The sequence below is a fragment of the Cyanistes caeruleus genome, chromosome Z (genome assembly GCF_971803275.1).
Source record: "Cyanistes caeruleus chromosome Z, bCyaCae1.hap1.1, whole genome shotgun sequence".
Classification (NCBI taxonomy): Eukaryota; Metazoa; Chordata; class Aves; order Passeriformes; family Paridae; genus Cyanistes; species Cyanistes caeruleus.
In genome coordinates, this window is record NC_141732.1 from 1,572,933 (window position 1) to 1,591,409 (window position 18,477).

Consider the following 18,477-nt stretch of genomic DNA (forward strand, 5'->3'; position numbering starts at 1 on the left):
CAAAAAAAAATCAGGATTTGTTGAACTGCAGAGTTTAAAACTCTGTCTGAAGGTTTTTCTTGGCCACCAATAGTTGTTCTTCTCTCTGAATTTTTGGGGCACTCAAATACCATGGTGTTTCAGTGGATATGGGAGAAAAAACTGCTGATGTTTATTAAAATAAAATGGAATGACTTCCCTAGTTATCAGTTTGGTGTTGATCTGATGCAAATATTGTAACAAGACCCAGTGAAGAAAAATATTAAGAAAATTAAGTAAGAATGATTAATTGCAGTCTTTGTAAAGGGGCAGAATCTAAAAGTTTACCTAAAATTTCTTCTTTTTTTTGGGATTTCCAGTACTTTTTGTAGGTTTGAGTTATGGTTTCCTTTCTCACATCAGTTTCTGCTTCATAGCTTAAAACAATGATCAACTCAGACATGGTAGTTTTTGTCTTGCCTGCACACCACCATAGTTAATGCTTTGTACTGTAAATTAAGAAATTAAAATTGAATTATTGAGTATTTTAAAGCACTCAGAAATACAGCTGATGACAATTACACCCCTTAGAAGTAGTGCAACATTTATAAATAAGAATACATTTGTAGATAGAAGAGCTTTTCCCGTCATGGCGTGAGCAAGGGAAGAATTTATTTGAAGTCTTATTTAGGTCTGTGAATGTGAGTTTGAGAAAGGCACAGAACTCCAGCTCTCACTGCAGTTTAATAAATTCTGAGGCAGCAGCTACAGATGACATCTCAGGTCCTTGAAATGCCTGTGAACTCCTGCTTGAGAGAGGAAGGAAGAGGTGGAGGAAATCCTGCTGCTGTTCATGGATGGAGGGTCAGGAATGTTTCTTGGGAGCAGGACAGGGTTAGTTTTGATTCTGTGAGTTACCAAAGCAAGGTGTGTGTAGTTTTTGTTTTCTCTGCTGGTGCTTCAACAAAATTCCCCCATCTGGAGCAGACCTGGAAATGCCACAGGAGGTGTGGAGTGGGATGAGGCTGTGGTTCCCTTCATGTGCTGGTGCCAACTGGACACAGCTGTTCTTTAAGGGGAAAATAAGAAACCAAACCACAAACCCCAGAAGTTGCCAGCCCGTGTTTCTCTTAGCCCACAGGAGTGAGTGGGTGACTCAGCATGATGCCACCACACTGATGCAAGATGTTTCTGTCATTTTAGGATACAGAAACACTTACTCAGGTTAAGGACAACCCAGCTGTTACCAATTCCTCTTTCTTCCCCTCTGCGCTGAATTTTACTGGTTTACTGCAGCTACTGAGACCTTCCTCCTAGGGGTCCTGAAATGACAATATCAGACTGATAAATCACAATTTGATATCATGGTTGGAAATAATGGCTTTGTGCTGTGAATCAGCTCCTTTTATTAACTGAAAAATGTTTCAGTGGTCCACGTGTCAGGAGGCTTTTAAAACATTAGCAAGGATGGGATAAATGTTCCCCCTCTCTGCTGCTTTCCCAGGAGTTTGAAAGGTGGATGGAGGGTAATATTTTACTCTTCACAGTGCCTGGAAAGTGACCAGAAAAGAGAATGTTATTCCTCCTCCAGGTATATGAGAAAACTGCAGGGAAAGATTTAATTACTGCAATCTATTGCAGATAGGAAGTATAACGTAGCAGGTGGGATGTAGGCAATGGAAGAAATTGTTTTATGATTTATTCCTGTTATTTCCGGTTATAAATGCTATAATATGTGTCTGCCTCTGGACAAAACAAGTCTGCTGTGCACCAATTTACAGTCAGCTTGCATCCTGTTTTATTTTCTCTTGTCCCTAAATTCTTTAGTTATATTTCACATTATAATTGGTAGAAGTTACCTCTCCTTAGGGTAAGGAGGGATGTCATGATCTGCCCTGCTGGATCAAATAAAATTTTATGATCTGTGTTTCTTGCTGAAGTGTGTGGAAATATTCCATATTTCCCCAGACATTCAGTGCCCACACTTTTCTGCATGGTTGATGACAAGGACAGGTTCAGAATGGGTTGTATTAACCTCTTTGCACAGTAAATAAGAGCAAGCACCTTGCAGTCTCCCACTGCCTCACCATGCAAATGTTCTCACCCCCTCCATTCCAGCTCCTGCCTTGGGGATTGTGTGTTATGCCCTCAGGACTCTGTGGCCCTTTAAATTTAATTAGCTCTCCTGTGTAGTCCAATCCACTGATGGCTTGGTGCTGCTGGTTAATAAGCTTTGATCAAAGTTAGTAATAATAAAAAAAGCCTGTTGTAACAGCGCCCGGCTGTGCCGTGCAGTTATAGTTCTATCTGTGAAGGTTTCTCTTTAAAAGTCTGTTTTTAAGGAGTTTTAGTACTTAGCCATTTTAATTTACCTCGGGTTTAAATTATTTCTCCTTTTGTCAGGCTGTAATTGTAAATGGTTCATCCCAAGGAATAATCTCATTTCCCTTTCCCTTAAAGCTGTAGGTACTTTTTTTTCCCCCCACCTGAAACTTGAAACTGATTTTTTTTCCCCCACAACCTGATGGTTGTATGCCCCTGAAATACTTGCGGTTGCCAAACTGGTTTCCTCCTGTGTTACACCAGGTGCCATGTTCAAAATACATTTACAGTACAAGCATCAAGATGTTCCATGCCCCCTTAAAAATCCTGCTGCCAGTATATTGCACTAAGGGGGATTTACAACATATTACTTCGACATTTTTCTATGAAAATTATCAGAATTGCTTATATCTCTGCATATTCTCTCCACACCTTATTGTTCCTGCTTCAGCATACAGAGTGGTGCAGCTGAATGTTGTTGCCTCAAAATGAGTTTTTATTCAGTGAACTGATATAACTGACACAGTCAGATTTATGCTCTGCTAAGCCTAGTGAGAGTTTGGTGATTGATCAGAAAAATTAGAGCAGCTAATGATCACACTGCAGTTAGATGCAATGACACTGATTAATGTAAAATTTAAAAATGTTTGTTGCTGTATTATCCACATACTACTAAATGTTACACATGAAAGAACTTTTATTCCCTTGGTGAGTTGTAAAATCTTTTCAACTGCAATTTAATGTCTGCATAAATCATCAAATTAACTGCCTTCAATATATTTAAGTTAAATTGTAAGACCCTTATTTTAGAATAATTTTCAGACCAAGCTGGTGATTCCAAGCTTGATGCACACCCATGAAGGCAGTGTTGTTTGTTTTTCTCCTCAAGTGAAAAACCAGGGTAATTTCAACAGTTCAGCAATGTGCACTTGGAACAGAAGTGGAATTGTTCCTTCTTTTTTTTAGGGGGGATGGGGGGTGGTAGGTGTGTTAATATGCTCATAGAAGGAGGATAAATGGCATGAAGTTCAAGTTCTTAAGTAAATAAATCAAAATTAAATCCATTAATGAAGCAGTGCCTTCATAAATGTTATCTCCTTCCAAGAGTAATAATTTCCCAAGCCTATTTTGACACCTGTTGGTAGAGAATTTAGCTCCCCAGTTGTGAAACTGAACATCAGTGGTGCTGGAGCTGTGCCACCACAGCCCTGCTCTGCCTCATCCTCCTCCAATCCTCAGCTGAAGAGCCACTGCTTATCAGGTGAGCAGGAAACTCCTGACAGCCATCAGCAACCTGCCAGGGGCAGTCCCCACCCCAGCTTTTGTTTCTCCTTTAATCCATGGTCCCTGCATTTGTTTAGCACCCAGGGTAATGGTTCTTTTGGGATCTGGTGCAATTAAAGGACCTGGTTGGGATTATTTTTATTACACCAAATTATTCTTGAATTCTTGTATACCTGTATATTGGAATGGCAGGAATGGCTGAATTCAGTGCACGGTGAAACACAGGCCTGCCCAGGAAACCTCTGTCACACAATTTCATTTTGAACTTTATCTTCCCACTGTCCCAGGAGCTCCCAGCCCCAATGTCCAGCCTGGCCTTGGCACTGCCAGGGATCCAGGGGCAGCCCCAGCTGCCAGGGAACAATTCCTGCCCAAGATCCCATCCAGCCCTGCCCCTCTGCCAGTTGTAATTCAGGCAGGAAGAAACAGCATCAAAAATATTTAGGTATATATCATGATATACTGAAAACGAGATATTGATGTACAGAAAACAGTGGATTTGCATTCCCTTCTTGAAAACATGTCTGTGCTTTGGAAGAGTTGACGTTTGGTTTAGCACTGTTGGCTCTTGGATCCTTTCAACGAGGGGAAGTATTGGTTCTTGAGGAAGAAAGGCTCCTAAAAGGATGGTGACCCTGAACATTGGGATGAAAGCCCTTATTTTCAGCTATGGAATGAGCTGCCTCCCAGTGCCTGGATTCACACCTGGATTCACATTTGAGCAGAGTTTGCTGTCCCCTGTGGCTGTTCCATGTGTGACAGCTCTTTTGATGCCGAGTGGGGTACTTTGTAGGCTGCCTTCTCAAACTCCACATTTCCTCCGTGTTTTGGGCAGGCTGTTTGGGGCAGTTCCCCCGTGCTGGGTGCACACACCAGTTTATTTTTTATCTGGAGTATGGCTCTCCCTGGAAGGGCATTTGCTCTGGCCACCTGTGCAACACTCCCTGCCATAATTATCTTAATGACTTCCCAGCTGTATTACAGTGTCTCATCCCAGCAAACAGCCTATCTTGATTAAAAGCTGGATTGCTCGAGATTGCACTAAGCCCTGTGGTTGTTCCCTTGATTTATTGCTTTTCCAGGTTAAAGCATGCATCTCTGTTTTTAACTGGAAGTTTTCTCAGCCAGGCTGCACCCTGTGAGTCTGGTGGAATTTGGCTGGATTTGAGTTGGTTTCCCTGTTTGGCTTTGCCCAGTGGAAACTTGATGGGAAACAGATTTTTACACCTAAGGAAATGTCAAAATCGTCACTCTGTCTAAAATAGGAATAGAAAAGCTGTTTTATTTTAATGGCTTAAAACACCTTTGATTGAGATGGAAATCTCTTTACTTCATCTAAAAGTAATAAATGTAATACTCTCAGAGATGTTGTTTTTGTTTTGGTTTTTTTTTTTTTCACTTATTCCTCCTCTTCTCCATTGTCCTGCTTATTTTACTGGACATTTTTGTTATTTATGTCCATCACAGGTAAAAGGAACTGTTCTAAAGTCACCTCCCTATGTGTCCTTAAACTTTTATTCTCAAAGTGGCACATAGGTCAATCTAAGAGACACTGAGGTGATAAAATTGTACCAGAAAAATTTGCTTTACTCAATGGAAGCCCTAAATGATGGCACAAAACTGATACACAAATTCCAGATAAATCACTCGGCATATTGCCAGAAAGCAATATTCCTGGAAAGCAAGGGTTTGTTTTTTTGTCAGTCATTGTGCTGGAAGGCTGAGAAGTTCCTTTTCATCTTTAGGATGAAAGGCTCTTCTCAAGGACCACTTTCCTCAATATCCGTGATGCTGCGTATGTTATGTGCACGGATTTCATGCAGAATATTAGAAATCTGTGAAACTTGGAAGGAGAAAAATGGCTTCAAAATAATCCAGGCACAATGGGAAAATGACATCTGTAGTTCTTAGGCCAGATTTTGGCGTGCATTTTGCTATATTCTGCTTGGTTTTGGAGCTTAACCTGAACTGGCTGGTTTATGTACAGGTGACCTCACGAAGGAGCTCTCAGTTACACACCCTGTGCTCAGGCAGGCCAAACATGAAGTTACACACTCCAAAAGACAACTTTCCCATATGGGATCTGGTAGAGGGGAGGTGTTTTCAAAACTGGAGCTGTCAGCAGCATCTTATTAGTTAGTTTGTTGGTTTGTTGTTTTTTTTTACTAATTGGATGAATTAAATGTACTAAAGGATATAATGCCAAAGCAAAAGTATTGTAAACTCTGGGCTTTGCTTTTTTTTTAACTGGTGGAGAGAGAACCCAACATATATGAAACACAGAGAGTGTGGGATTCCTCATACGGATAAATACCTCATTTATTTACATTTTTTTATATCTTATTCATTGTACTCTGTTAGGACACACAAAACATCATACCTGCTAACCTTCCAGAGAGAGTAAAATTCATGAGGTTCAGAGCTTTACATTTATATTTATCAAAAGAGGTTGCAAAACCCACTGTGAGTCTCCTGAGTATGACTTCCGTCTCTTAGAAACTAAATATCTAACTTCTCTTTTTAAAAGGTAGATTTAAATAAAAAGATGCTCACAGATGGATTCATCTTCCTGCAGTTTTCATCTCCATTTCACAAGTCTTTACCTAGCTTTGCTCCTGTTCCTGTGAGTGAATAGGTGTGATTGTGATCACCTGGGACCAATCACACTGAAATCATTGGTCCCTCTTTTAAATTCTTCCCAAATTTAAACCCAGTAATTCACTTTTCCAGAGAAGGTATCCCTGTGGTCAACCTGCAAACCTTTTCTTCCCTTGTAGGTTATAAAAATGTCAGTAATAACTCAGTTATAACTCATTACCAATTCTGTCAGTGTGTAAAAAGGCACAATATCACTCCTTGTGCAAACAGAAATTTGCATGCTCTCTGAGCATTTCAGAAACATACAGTTCTAGAAATCTGGATATCTAAATATAAAATAAAATGAGTGACCATCTTTAATTGTCTTTTTTTTTATAGACTATGAGGTAAAATTTAGACCTTTTTGTGTAGATATCAATTGTGTCCAAATTCAGGGCAGTTAAAATGAAACAAAAAAAGGCACATCACCATACATTTGTATGTATCAGTATTTTTGAATATACAAGGAATATAATAAAAACTAAAAACTGGTATTTATTCCCATGATAGTTTTTCTTAGCCTCTCTTAACCAAGTAACTGCCTCAATCATGTGAAAGCCACAATCAGAAATAATTAGTCTTTGGTGTTGATGTGCATGGCAGAAAACCAGTTTATTATGCCTATATCAAATGACTCCCTCTTCTGCCAGGAGATTCCTTTGTTCACTTTGAGACCAGAGGTTTTTTTGGGGTTTTTTTTATTTAATAAGGATATAAAACTTCCTCAGCACATAAGTATACAGGCAGCTCTTTGGTAACTGTGCTGATAGCTAAAAATCTCAGCTTTCAAGAGTGACCAAAGTAATTTACATGATTTAATGGGTTAATCCATTAAAGCTTGGAAAGAAATTGGATGCAACCAGTTCAGGCAAGACCAGAAGTCTCACTTTTTGTCTCTGTAATGAATCTGTTTGTTTCAGTTGGAGAGATAAACTCAGCTTGTAGGAGAACACCTTGGAGCAGGGCTTTGTCTCAGCTGAGACTGGGTCTTCCAGGTGTGCTCACCTGGCTGCAGTGTTGTCCCTGCTCACACAGCCCCCAGATTTCCCTCTGCTGATCCTGCAACTGTCTCCAGTTCCATACAGGAAAAGCAGGGTTTATTTGGGATTAGCCGTACTGTTGTCTCAGTCAGGAAAAAAACAGCTCTTTAATCTATAGCCAGGTGTTGGATTCTCACAAGGATACTCATTACCTGGGTTCCTGGGAGAGAAGGGTCAGGTCAGGAGTATCTGATTGCCAGCAATTTCCTGAAGACCTTTCCTGGTTAACCTGTCTGTAATCCCCAGGGATTCTTTCAGGGGGTGATGTTGGCATTCTGGCACTCTCCAGTGGGTTGTTTGAATTTTGTCCCACCACCTCCACGTAGTGTGAATGCACCTCACCTGCTTAAAGCTTCAAAGTAATTTAAAAAAAAAAAAAAGAAGATAAATTCTAAATTTTAAGTAAAGCTGTTGTATACTCCCTGCTTGATTGTTTACTTCATTACACCTCAACAAACATTAACTTCTCTAGTTAGGCATGAAATTTGGTCTGCTTTGGGAGCAGTCTCATTAACTTGATGGCTCACTAGTAGCTTGTTGCTCTGCAGGAAGCATCAAAACATTTTGGGTGCAATCTTTGAATTCTAGCCAGACTTGGAGAATTCTGATGAAGGTGAAATTTCCTTTTGGTGGGTTTGTTTTTAGTTTGGTGTGGTTCAAGAGGTGAGGAGAAGAAAGCAAAACCCAGTCACTTCCCTGGAGCTCCCCTGTGGCCCTGGGGACAGGGAAGGAATATGTGATAAGATTTGGGACACATCTCTGCAGAGGGAGGCAGTGGCTTCTTGCATCATTGATCAGTGTGTGAGTGAGGGGAATGAGAATGAAGCAGGTACAAAAATTTGTGTGTTTGTGTTGGAAACAGCACACAGGCTGTTTCCTGGCAGAGCCCCTAACATCTGCATGGGTGCAGTGAGCAACCTTGGGGAGATCTCCAGGAAATGCTGAATTTTCCAGAGCAGCTGCATGTTGTGAACCCCTGAATTTCCCTTGTTAGGTAAGACACTTTGTCCTTGATTACCAGTGGCTCCTGTTTTCCATACGTGGAAGGCTTGCAGTGTTTTTTGATTGGGATTTGCAGGAACACCCCCTTGGTGTGGGAAGGAAATTACATATAGGGTGTGCAAAATGACAATGATACTTGGTAGTAAGTAATTTTCTTGGCCAGTCTGTAAAAATCCCACAAAATCCATAAGACAGGGTTGTGTGCACATCACACAGACTGGTTTGTGTTGGAAGGGACTTGAGGATCACTTGAGCCATGGCAGGGCCAGCTCGCAGTGTCCCAGGAGCTGCCAGCCCCAACGTCCAGCCTGGCCTTGGGCACTGCCAGGGATCCAGGGGCAGCCCCAGCTGCTCTGGGCACCCTGTGCCAGGGCCTGCCCACCCTCACAGCTCCCATGGTTTTCACCTGGCTGCTTTTCCTGGTGTGAACTGCTTCATAGCACATAACAAGCAGTTCATTTTTTGCTCAGTTCTCGTGCTAAGGAGAGCTGCTAACAAAGCCTTTCCTTTCACCAGAGTCACCTCCTCTCCATTTGCTGTGAGACGCTGACTGCTTGCCCATCAGCTTCCATCTGTGTCCAGAGGAGAATCCTCATCCTTATTCCAATTAGCACTAAGAGCCCTGGCTTCGTTACCTGTCCTTCACAAGCCCTGTGCCTTGCTCAGACCTGGCTTTACTTAGCACTGTTTACAGCCTGCCTGAAGACAGAGTTCCCCGGTTCCCTCACTTGACAACAACAAATCTGAGTCACAATTCCCAGCCACGTCTCAAGGTGTGCTGAATAAACCTCCCCACGGAACACTGCTGCCTGTTTGTGTGGCTGCTGCCTGCAGAACGAGCCTTTATGCAGCAGGTTCAAAACATGTTGATGCTCCAGTGGAAGCTGCTTGTAAATTGTACCTGGTTTGATTTCAGTTCTGCTGAGTAAAAAGGTCAATTCCAATATCGTCGCCTACCTTGACTGTTAAAGGGAAAGCAGAATCAGGGATTGGTGTGAAATGCAGATGGACTTTTTGGTTAAATGGATTTTCAACCATTTTGCCATACTGTCATTCATTTTTCATGTGATGTGCCCTATTCTTATTTCACCTTGATGTTTTTTCTGTCCCTCCTATGTTTAAAAGTATTTCATTAGCCAGCGAAATTTAGGAACATGTTCTGCCAAGTTTCTGTAACTTCGAGGACGTTAACAAATCACTAACCAAGCACAAAAATCAACATACAGAAGAAATTCAAATACACCTCCTCTCTGTGTGCCCAGGAGGGATAAGCTCCTATTGTGCACTTAGCTTAACTTTTCATCAAAGTGGAGAACAGAGAACTATTTTCCTTCTGCAACTTGTAGTTTAAACTTCCCAGAAATGATTGAGCCTTACAGCTATTAGGGAAATGTAGAAAGTGCTTTTGCCCACCAAGGACTTGATAAGGATTTTTGGCGCTTGTGACATGAATTCATCTGTCTTTTCCTTGTGATCAGAAATGGAGGTGGGCTGTGAATGATGGAAATGTGATCTTCGATTTCCCACTCTGCCTAAACTTATTTTTTTATATTTTTTTTTTTTTTAGTTTTTGAGAGAGAGAAAGGGAAATGAAAGTGTTGCACGGCTATAGCTATCAGACTGAGCTGCTGACCTCAATTATTGCAGGCTGATGACACTGACCACATCACACCAGGGGTAAAATCAGATCTTTGCCATGAATCCTAACGCCTCGGGAGCCTTCCCCATGAAGCAGGGCAGGAATTAGAAGATTCCCAGCAGAGGATTTTTGAGGGCTGTGAGTGCTTTCAAGCTATCCTTAAGATATTTGAATCATGAGGTTGATGTCAGTCATTTTCAGAAAGCGTCAGCGAGGTCAGAGCTGTGATTGGCCTTTGGTTTGTGGGCCTGTGTGAGTGAATTATGTCACTTTCTAGGCTACTGAGCTGCTTCCTGAGGCTTTATTCTTTACTCGGTTTCAACACTTGGTTCAGGAGCTGCCAAATGAAAAAAATTACTCTTTCTATGAACATATGAGCATATGAACATCAAAAAGCTGTTTCAATGTCTGAGAACCTTCCGAGGAGCTTTATAGCACAGTTGAATTTTGATAATCTGAGGAAATAATCACGTTATGCTGGAAAAAGGCATCATTCTCACTGCATCCTGAGGGAAAAGGAGGGTTTTGTCCACCTCACAGAAATGTGGAATTGTAGATTCATGGATTTGCTAAGATTGGGGAAGACCTCAAAGGTCATTGAGTCAGATGGTGAAGGCAGCACTGCCACGTCCCTAAACACCACATCCACATGTTTTTTTTTGGTGGTTTAAAAAATCCCTTGAACACTTTCAAGGATGATTCCACCTCCCTTTGTGTGGAGAAATTATTCCTAATACCCAAACTAATCCTCCCCTGGTGCAACTTGAGGCCATTTCCTCTTGTCCTGTCTCTTGTGAGGGGGCAGAAGAGATCAAACCCCACGCTGGACCTTTGAGTTTTGGAGAGCCAAGGAGGAGATGGTTTATTTAGGATAACTAGGGATGGAAGACACACAGCCATCCCATTGCAGGCACTTTTATGTGCACTGGAGGTATTTTTTGTGCAGGGAAAATGCCACTGAAGTGTCACAGACACTGGAGAGCTGCACCAAGCATCCAGGTATAAGCCAGCTCTTTCAGGAAGTACTTCTATTTTATGGCTAAAAGACATTAAATAGTTTCCTAAAGCCCCAGCCCCATTATGAATATGTCTGTAGCCTATTGAGGAGGATTTTTACTACATGAACAATGGAAAGTTGCCTTAAAAGAAATCCCTGGTGAGATCCCCCTGGCCAGGCGAGTCAGCCAGTCCTTGTTGAGCTGGGGGGAAAGGAATGGGCACAGGGGCAATGGGATATTATCCACAGTTCCTGTTTTCTGGTGGGAGACAAGGTGTGGAATTTGTGGTACAGATTAGGGATTTTGCAGTTCTAAGGTGGGAACTGTGTTTCACTCTGTGCTGCTCCATCCTTCTGCAGCAACGGGTAGCAGCGGTAAAGGACAGGACAAGTTGCATTTTCATTTAGGTTTTTTTTTCCTTTATTCTTTGAAAAATGGGACATCAGACAGGAAGAAGTGCACTGCATCTTGGTGAGATTAGGCTATTTCCCACTTCATTCTCCTCGCTGTGTCTTGCTAAAATTACTGCAGGAGAGATGTGACATTACATTTATTAGCAGCAGCCAGTGGCTCAGTCAGACGTGACCCCTATCCCGGCAGCAATGAATTAACCCTGCTGTCTATCCATGTCCTTTGTCTGGGGTAGAAAACTAGAAGGGAAAGCAGCCCCCAAATCTTTCCCTGCAGCAGCCTGGTGTCTCAGAGCTGAGTTTCTCCCAGCAGCCCGGGCTGCTGCTGTCTCCATTCAGGACAACACTGACATTTTTAATTCACGGCTGCTGCTCGGAACAAATCATCCCCTTGTTGCTCATGGGCCTGAGGAACTTTAAAATCCCTGTCTGGCAGACAGGAGGTGGCTTTATTTTCCTTAGATATCCTTGGATAACTAGATCAACACAGTTCTTGTTATCAGCTGGAATAGTTGTTATTAGTGAAAACAGTGTTAGAGGAAATAACAGGTATTTTTGTAGTGAGGGGTCCTGAGGGTAAATGGTGAAGGCACAGAGCATTTTCCTTTTTTAAACCACCAAAACAAGAGGCTCTGATGTGTGAGCATGCAGCCTAGCAGCAGTCCAGGGGCCAGCAAGCTGCGTGGACTGGGAGCCCATCATAGGATTTGGGAATGTCCTCCCAAAACTCCCTGGTCACGCAGCTCCCTTCAGCTTCTCCAAGGCTGGGAAAGATTTGTTGTATCAAATAGAATTTCATATCCCAGAATAGGTTTGGTGAGTTAGCAGTTTAAAAATGGATATTTTAGTCGTGGTAATGCCTTTATCCTGCTACTTCAGGGGAAAGAAAGCAATGGACTTTAAGCTCTTTCATGTAATTTAACAAAAAAGAAGAAAGCTGCTATATGCAAGTTTTGCAAGAGAGGGATTGATCAAGAAGGATTCTAGGTGTTTCTCAGGTAATGATATTACTCAGCTGCCTTTTCAGGAAATGGAATTTGAAGTGACTGTGTTCATGCCCAGCATGCAATTAGCCTTTTGCTTTGTTTTGTGCATTTCACCAGCAAGCTCTATCCCAGAATAATACTCTGAATTCTCAATTGGTGTAATTCATTATGGTTCCATTAACTTCCAGAGACGATGCTCTGGTTTATTCTGGCCCCGTCCCTGGCCAAAGTGTTCAGTTCTGAATATGTAATAAAAGTGTTACTCATCTGAGCAGCCGCTATTCACATCAGCACTTTGTGCCTGGTCCTGGAGGTTTTAATGTGTTTTTTGTTGGTCAACAAAGAGGGTGTTGTGTGCATGGGCAAAGATTAGATGTATCTTTCTCTGCTTTTGAGCTCTGCTCTGACGTTTTTCACTCTTCTGCACAGTGTTCTCCTCCAGAGGAGTCAGACCAGACTGGCCTTCCTGGGAGGCAGGGTGCCAAAATAACACCCAGTACCAGCAACCATGGGACTGAGGGCAGCACTGTGGAGCCTTTCCCAGCTCCAACTGGAGCACACAAGGAAGGAAAATATTTTTTTAACTGTCTGATTTGGAACTCTGTGTGATTTTTTTTCCCTTTTTTCCCTTTTATTTTTTTTTTTTTTGTAAGTTAGGTATACCAATATGATAATGATTAATCCATTCCAATAAAAGAAAATTGCAGGTTCTCAAACGCCTTTTTAGACAAGTATTATGATGGTTAGAAGAAATACTAGTTAAAGGCAAAAATTCTAGTGTTAAATAATATCAACATTGTTTTTTTCTAAGGATCAGGCTGTCAAATACAGCACTACTCAAGATAGCTGGAGTACTTCTAAGATAGAGCCTTTAATTTGAGGAAGTGTGATACCAAGATTCTCTGTTTTACATTTATTTTTTTTTTCCTGGAAAGAGTAAAAAAAAAAACAAATTATACAATATTTTCAGTTTATAGAACCTTGTGATGGCTTTCTGTTATCCCACACATCACCTGCTTAACCTAGTGAATTTATTCTGCTTTTACTGTTAGTGAGCTTAATTCTTCAGGTCTTTGTAGCCTGCAACATCTTTTTTTCTCCTGTTTCTCTAGAAAAAGTTGTAAAATCATTCATATTTTCCAACATCTTCAGCAAATTTCTCTGGAAATAACCTACTGGCATTCTTTCTTTGACGACATCATGTTTTTATAATATTTCATCACTAGAGTTTAGCATGTGGTTTACATCACAGTGATCATCCCTTGATATTTTTCCTGAAGCAAGAAAAGGTGCCAGAGGAAAAACTCTTTTCAGTCTAAACCAGTCTGTTTTGTTGTGGTGGGAAAAGGAGTGTGTGTTTACACACCCTTTGTATTTAAATCCCATTTTCTCTAAGCTTTATTTAGTTAGAGGGAGACTGTATTACTTTTTGTAATCAAACCTTACCATTACAGTAACTGTTGTTTTGGAGAAATGTCAGGAAGTGTTTAAAATTTCCACAGGCCCTTAATAATTTAAATGAATTTTTGATGGTAAAGGGGCATGAGAATTGCCCAGTGTAATGAAATTACAAAAATACATTAAATATAGAAAAGCATTTTCTTCTTGCATGTAGATATTTTGAGCCTGCATGAAATATTAAGCAACCATAAATTATCCCTATATATAGATATCTTTTTTTGGTTTTTTTTTTTAGAATCACTGCATGTTGATGGAGGGGTAGAGGAATTGCATCAAGTTTTGTCAGTCTAGGCTGTGTTTCACCCTTTTATGTAAGGGTGTTTCACCCTTCTATGCAAGTGTTTCACCCTTCAACGTAGTCCCTCAGGCAGCTGATCCTCTGCATATCAGCAAAACTTAGTAGGGAGACTCTTTATCAGAAGAAAATTCTACCTTTCCTGGGCTTGGATATTTGGGGTTTGTGTTTCCAGGTGGGTTTGGGGGTTTGGGTGATGGAGCCTCTGTCATTCCCATTTTAATACAGAATTTTCCTGGTGCCTCCTGGCCCTGGTGGCTCTCAGGGACGTTGGCTGGGGGAGGATCTGTGGAACATGAGCCCAGCTCAGGGCGTGCTCCTGTGTTTTCTCACTGAGGCTTTTGCCATATGGAAAGACTATCCTAGAGTTAGTGGGTCCCAGGGGAGCAGGGCCAGTCCTGTAAGGAGTCTGGCCATCACACACACTGACCTCACCCTCCATCCTGGCTCTGCATCCCTGCTGCCTGACTGACTTGGGGCCAGCTTGTTTGCCATGGGCTTCTGCCACTCATCTCCACCACTGCCCTCTAAAAAATCCCTGGGGTTTGGTAACAATCCCAGCTTGCCCATGCCCTGTGTGACACCACGGGTGGTGTCAGCTCTCCTGAAGCTCAGCTGTGCCCTCTCAGTGCTGGGCTTTGCTCGTGGTCACAGCCCAGCCAGACCAGGAGAGCCCTGCAGATGTCCAAGGACCTGGTGGGGAAAAACAGGTCTGGGGTCCTGTCACAAGTGTTACAACCCATTCACAATGAATGAAAAATGATGAGTAGAAAGCGTCCTGTAGACCTGAAGGATGCTTTTTCTGCATTCCTGTGCACAAAAACAGCCAAGAGCTCTTTGCTTTGAGTGGGAAAATCCCGAGACAGGAAGGAAAAGACAGCTTACTTGGACAGATTCACCTCAAGGTTTCAAGAATAGCCCAACAATATTTGAAAACCAGCTAGCAAAGGAATTAGAAGACTGGAAAAGACAGGAGCCAAAAGGAGTTGTTCTGCAATATGTGGATGATATCCTCATTGTCTGTGTGAGTGTTTAAGAGCATCTAAATAGAAGTTGCTACAGATTAAACCAACTTCTTGATTCTGATTGAGACCTGTTGATTGATAATTTTTTTTTGCCATATATCAGCGTCTTTCACATGACTGGGTTTCGCATTCATTGTTCAGTAAGAGTTGTAATAAATATTAATGTGTTGCTGCTCTCAAAGTACTTACTGAGATCTTTAAAATTCTTTAAATATACCCTCAGAGCCTCTTAGGGCAACCAGAATTACCTGTAGCATTTTTCCAAAGCGGAATTATCCCGTGATGTTGATTGAGATTGTGCCAGTGCATCTGCCATAAAAACATTAATGTCATGTCTGACTGAGGCACCTTCCATGTTCATCATTTCTAAATCCATTACAAAGACCTTAATGGCAGCTGTATATAAAGACATGCCATAATGACATCTTAAATGCTGTCTTTAAATTCACAGCATGAAAAGCCTTTTAGGAATACGGTGTGACAAAAAAAAAAAAAAAAATAAGGCAGAGAGCTGACAGCAATTTGTAGATAATGCTCATGGTGTGTCTTTTATTTAGGGGAGGTTTTATATTGATTTCAAGAGAAATAAATGGGTCCAGAAAGGTAATAATGTAAATAGAACTTGGTTCCTAGGGAATGACGTGTGAGGCTTCAGTTCAGCTTGCTCATTGCACAGAAAATACAGGAAAATGCACAACAGAGTTTGGGACTGTATCAGCTGGTTATGCAAAATTCAAAAACATACAGTGGAAATAAAAGATCTAAAGCTTGTTAAATTGGGGGCAAAAAAATAATGTCTATACATACAAATAGCACAGTATAAATATTCCAAAAATCACTTCTGCTGGAAAGAATTTGGAAAGGGTGTGAGCTTCTCGTGGAACAGTCTTTGAGAAGGAAGGGGTTTCAAATAATTCTGTCACTTTCTGGGCAATGATCTGCTTTTACCAGTCACCACAGTCTCCTCAGGTTGTCTCAAAGTTTGCTAAAGGCAGGGGAAGAAAAGGAGAATGGATATAAAAGCAGACAGTACAAAATCTCACAGGCTTTAAAATTTCTGATGATCATTGCTGAACTGTGGAGGATGCTGGGGCAGAGCTTGTTTTTCCTGAGGTTGTCATGTTGAACTTCCCATTTTTTCACTTCATTTTTCAAGACATTGAATACTTAGGGCAGTGATTTAATCTTTAAAGTACTTTAAATAAAGATTTTTGAAAGCCCCAAACACATTTAATGTCTAAATTTGTTCCCTTAATTAGTTCACAATGTCAACATCACCTTTGGTTCTGTCAGAAGCACTGTTTGGGACAATAATTAGGCTTTTCCCTCTCAGCTGTTCTCCATCAGCATTGACTGAAGGGTTGTGGGCACACTTTATAATCTTTCACATGCTGGAGAGTCACACTGGCCATCAGAGTGGCTCGTGGGCCATTAGATCACGGATTCTTCTCATGTCTGAGCCTTCCTCAGCCACACTGGCCTTCTCCTCGTGCCTGCCCACACCAGGAATCACCATTTCCCTTTTACTCATCTCGACTTTTGTCCTTTTGACAATGACATTTTGAGTGATTAGGCTCTGTGCTGTCATTAATTCTGTGTGTTCACATGTAAGGACAGTTTTAAAGTGGCTGATTTGTGTTCCAGGGTTAAAGCTGTGTGTTGTTGTGGAGGGGGCATAGGTCTCGTGTCACTGACTGATTTTAGAGTGGGTTATTTTAAAGCTTTAAATCTGTCTTTGTCTCTAAAAGATATAGTGCCACATATTTATGTTGCTATTTTATCTCTAAAATAGCACCATGTATTTATGTTGCTGTATAAATAAGCAGCAAAATACCTTCTGTTCTGAATGTAGTATTTGTTTAAATGTTTTTGTGCTTCCTTACAAATATATAGTGAAATACAGGCAAGCAAAGTTCCCATTTAAATAGGTTTTTATTTCAGATTTTTCCACCTGAAATGTTTTCTCAACCTAAAGTAGAAATATCTATAATACAAAAAACTGGGATGTGTAATACAAGTGAAAAACTCTTAGGCTTGTAAGTTATTGGTAGAGGTTACTAATTTATCCACCACGAAATGCCATCGTTATGAAAACATACATTTTCCAGAGTTATGTCCTCCCTTGAGTTGTATTGATTTCCTCAAAGGTTGTTTAATGGGGAAAGAAATCATTCTTGTGGCAGAGGAGTCTGAGCTCCAGGGCACCGGGGGGAAGCCCTGAGTGCAGCTCACACTTGGTTTTTAAGGCTGCCTTTGGTACACTGGGGGAAATCTCTCTGTCCTCAAGATTCCCGTGGGGCTCTCAGGGAATGCACTGTGTGCCAGGATGGTGATCCTAACAAAGTGAGTTCAAGCACCAGGGCAACCCAGTGCTTGTTCCACAGAAATAAGAAAATTAATTTAGCCAGTGATGGAATCACAGAATCATTTATTTTGGCTGGGAAAAAATCTCCAAGGCCATGGAGTCCCCCCTGTGCCAAATCCCCACTTCATCCCCAACCCAGAGCCCTGAGTGCCACCTCCAGCCCTTCCTTGGACACCTCCAGGGCACTGCAAACCTCCCTGGGCACTTCCAAGGCCTTGAGCTCCCTTTCCATGGGGAAATTCCTGCTGCTGTCCATCCTGAGCCTCCCCTGGCCCAGCCTGAGGCCGTTCCCTCTCCTCCTGTCCCTGTTCCTGGCAGCAGAGCCCGACACCCCTGGCTGTCCCCTCCTGCCAGGGACTTGTGCAGAGCCAGAAATTCCCCCTGAGCCTCCTTTTCTCCAGGCTGAGCCCCTTTCCCAGCTCCCTCAGCAATTCTCCAGCCCCTTCCCAGCTCCCTCAGGGATTCTCCAGCCCCTTCCCAGCTCCCTCAGGAATTCTCCAGCCCCTTCCCAGCTCCCTCAGGAATTCTCCAGCCCCTTCCCAGCTCCCTCAGGAATTCTCCAGCCCCTTCCCAGCTCCGTTCCCTGCCCTGGGCACTCGAGGTGTGGCCTCAGCAGTGCCAGCACAGGGACGGGCACTGCCCTTCTCCTGCTGCCACATTTCTTGATGCAGGTCAGGGGCCATTGGCCTTCTGGCTACACTGCTGGCTCAGAACCTCAAAATAAAGTTAAATAAAGTCAAAAGACTTTATTTTCTACAGGTCTTGCAGTCGCTGTTGTGAATTTCTCCATCCAAGACATACTGAGTGAAGAATCTATCACAGGAGTAGCAGCAGCTCTCACTGCATGAAACGGGTTTGACACTTACTGTTGGTATTAGTCCAGAAGTCCTTTTCCAATAGTGGTCATGAACAAATATGTTACGTGCCTTCACTTATTCCAAGTAGTGGTGACTTGGAGTAGTAACAGGTGACTGCTAGCTGCAGAGGTTGTGGAGTCCCCAAAAGTGTCCCCAGAAATCTCCCAGGCCAGGTTGGATGGGGCTTGGGGTACCCTG

At 42.1% G+C, this 18,477-nt stretch overlaps 1 protein-coding gene and 1 long non-coding RNA gene across 10 annotated transcripts in view; one reads left to right on the forward strand and one right to left on the reverse strand.

The window, feature by feature from the left end:
- Positions 1-18,477, forward strand: part of XRCC4 (X-ray repair cross complementing 4) — a 142,348-nt gene that overhangs the window by 62,776 nt on the left and 61,095 nt on the right. The window lies entirely within an intron of this gene.
- LOC111941617 (uncharacterized) lies at positions 611-1,229 on the reverse strand. The gene is made up of 3 exons (XR_002870148.2): positions 1,179-1,229; positions 877-947; positions 611-764 (listed from the first exon to the last, which is right to left on the reverse strand). It is a non-coding gene; the product is annotated as an uncharacterized LOC111941617 (long non-coding RNA).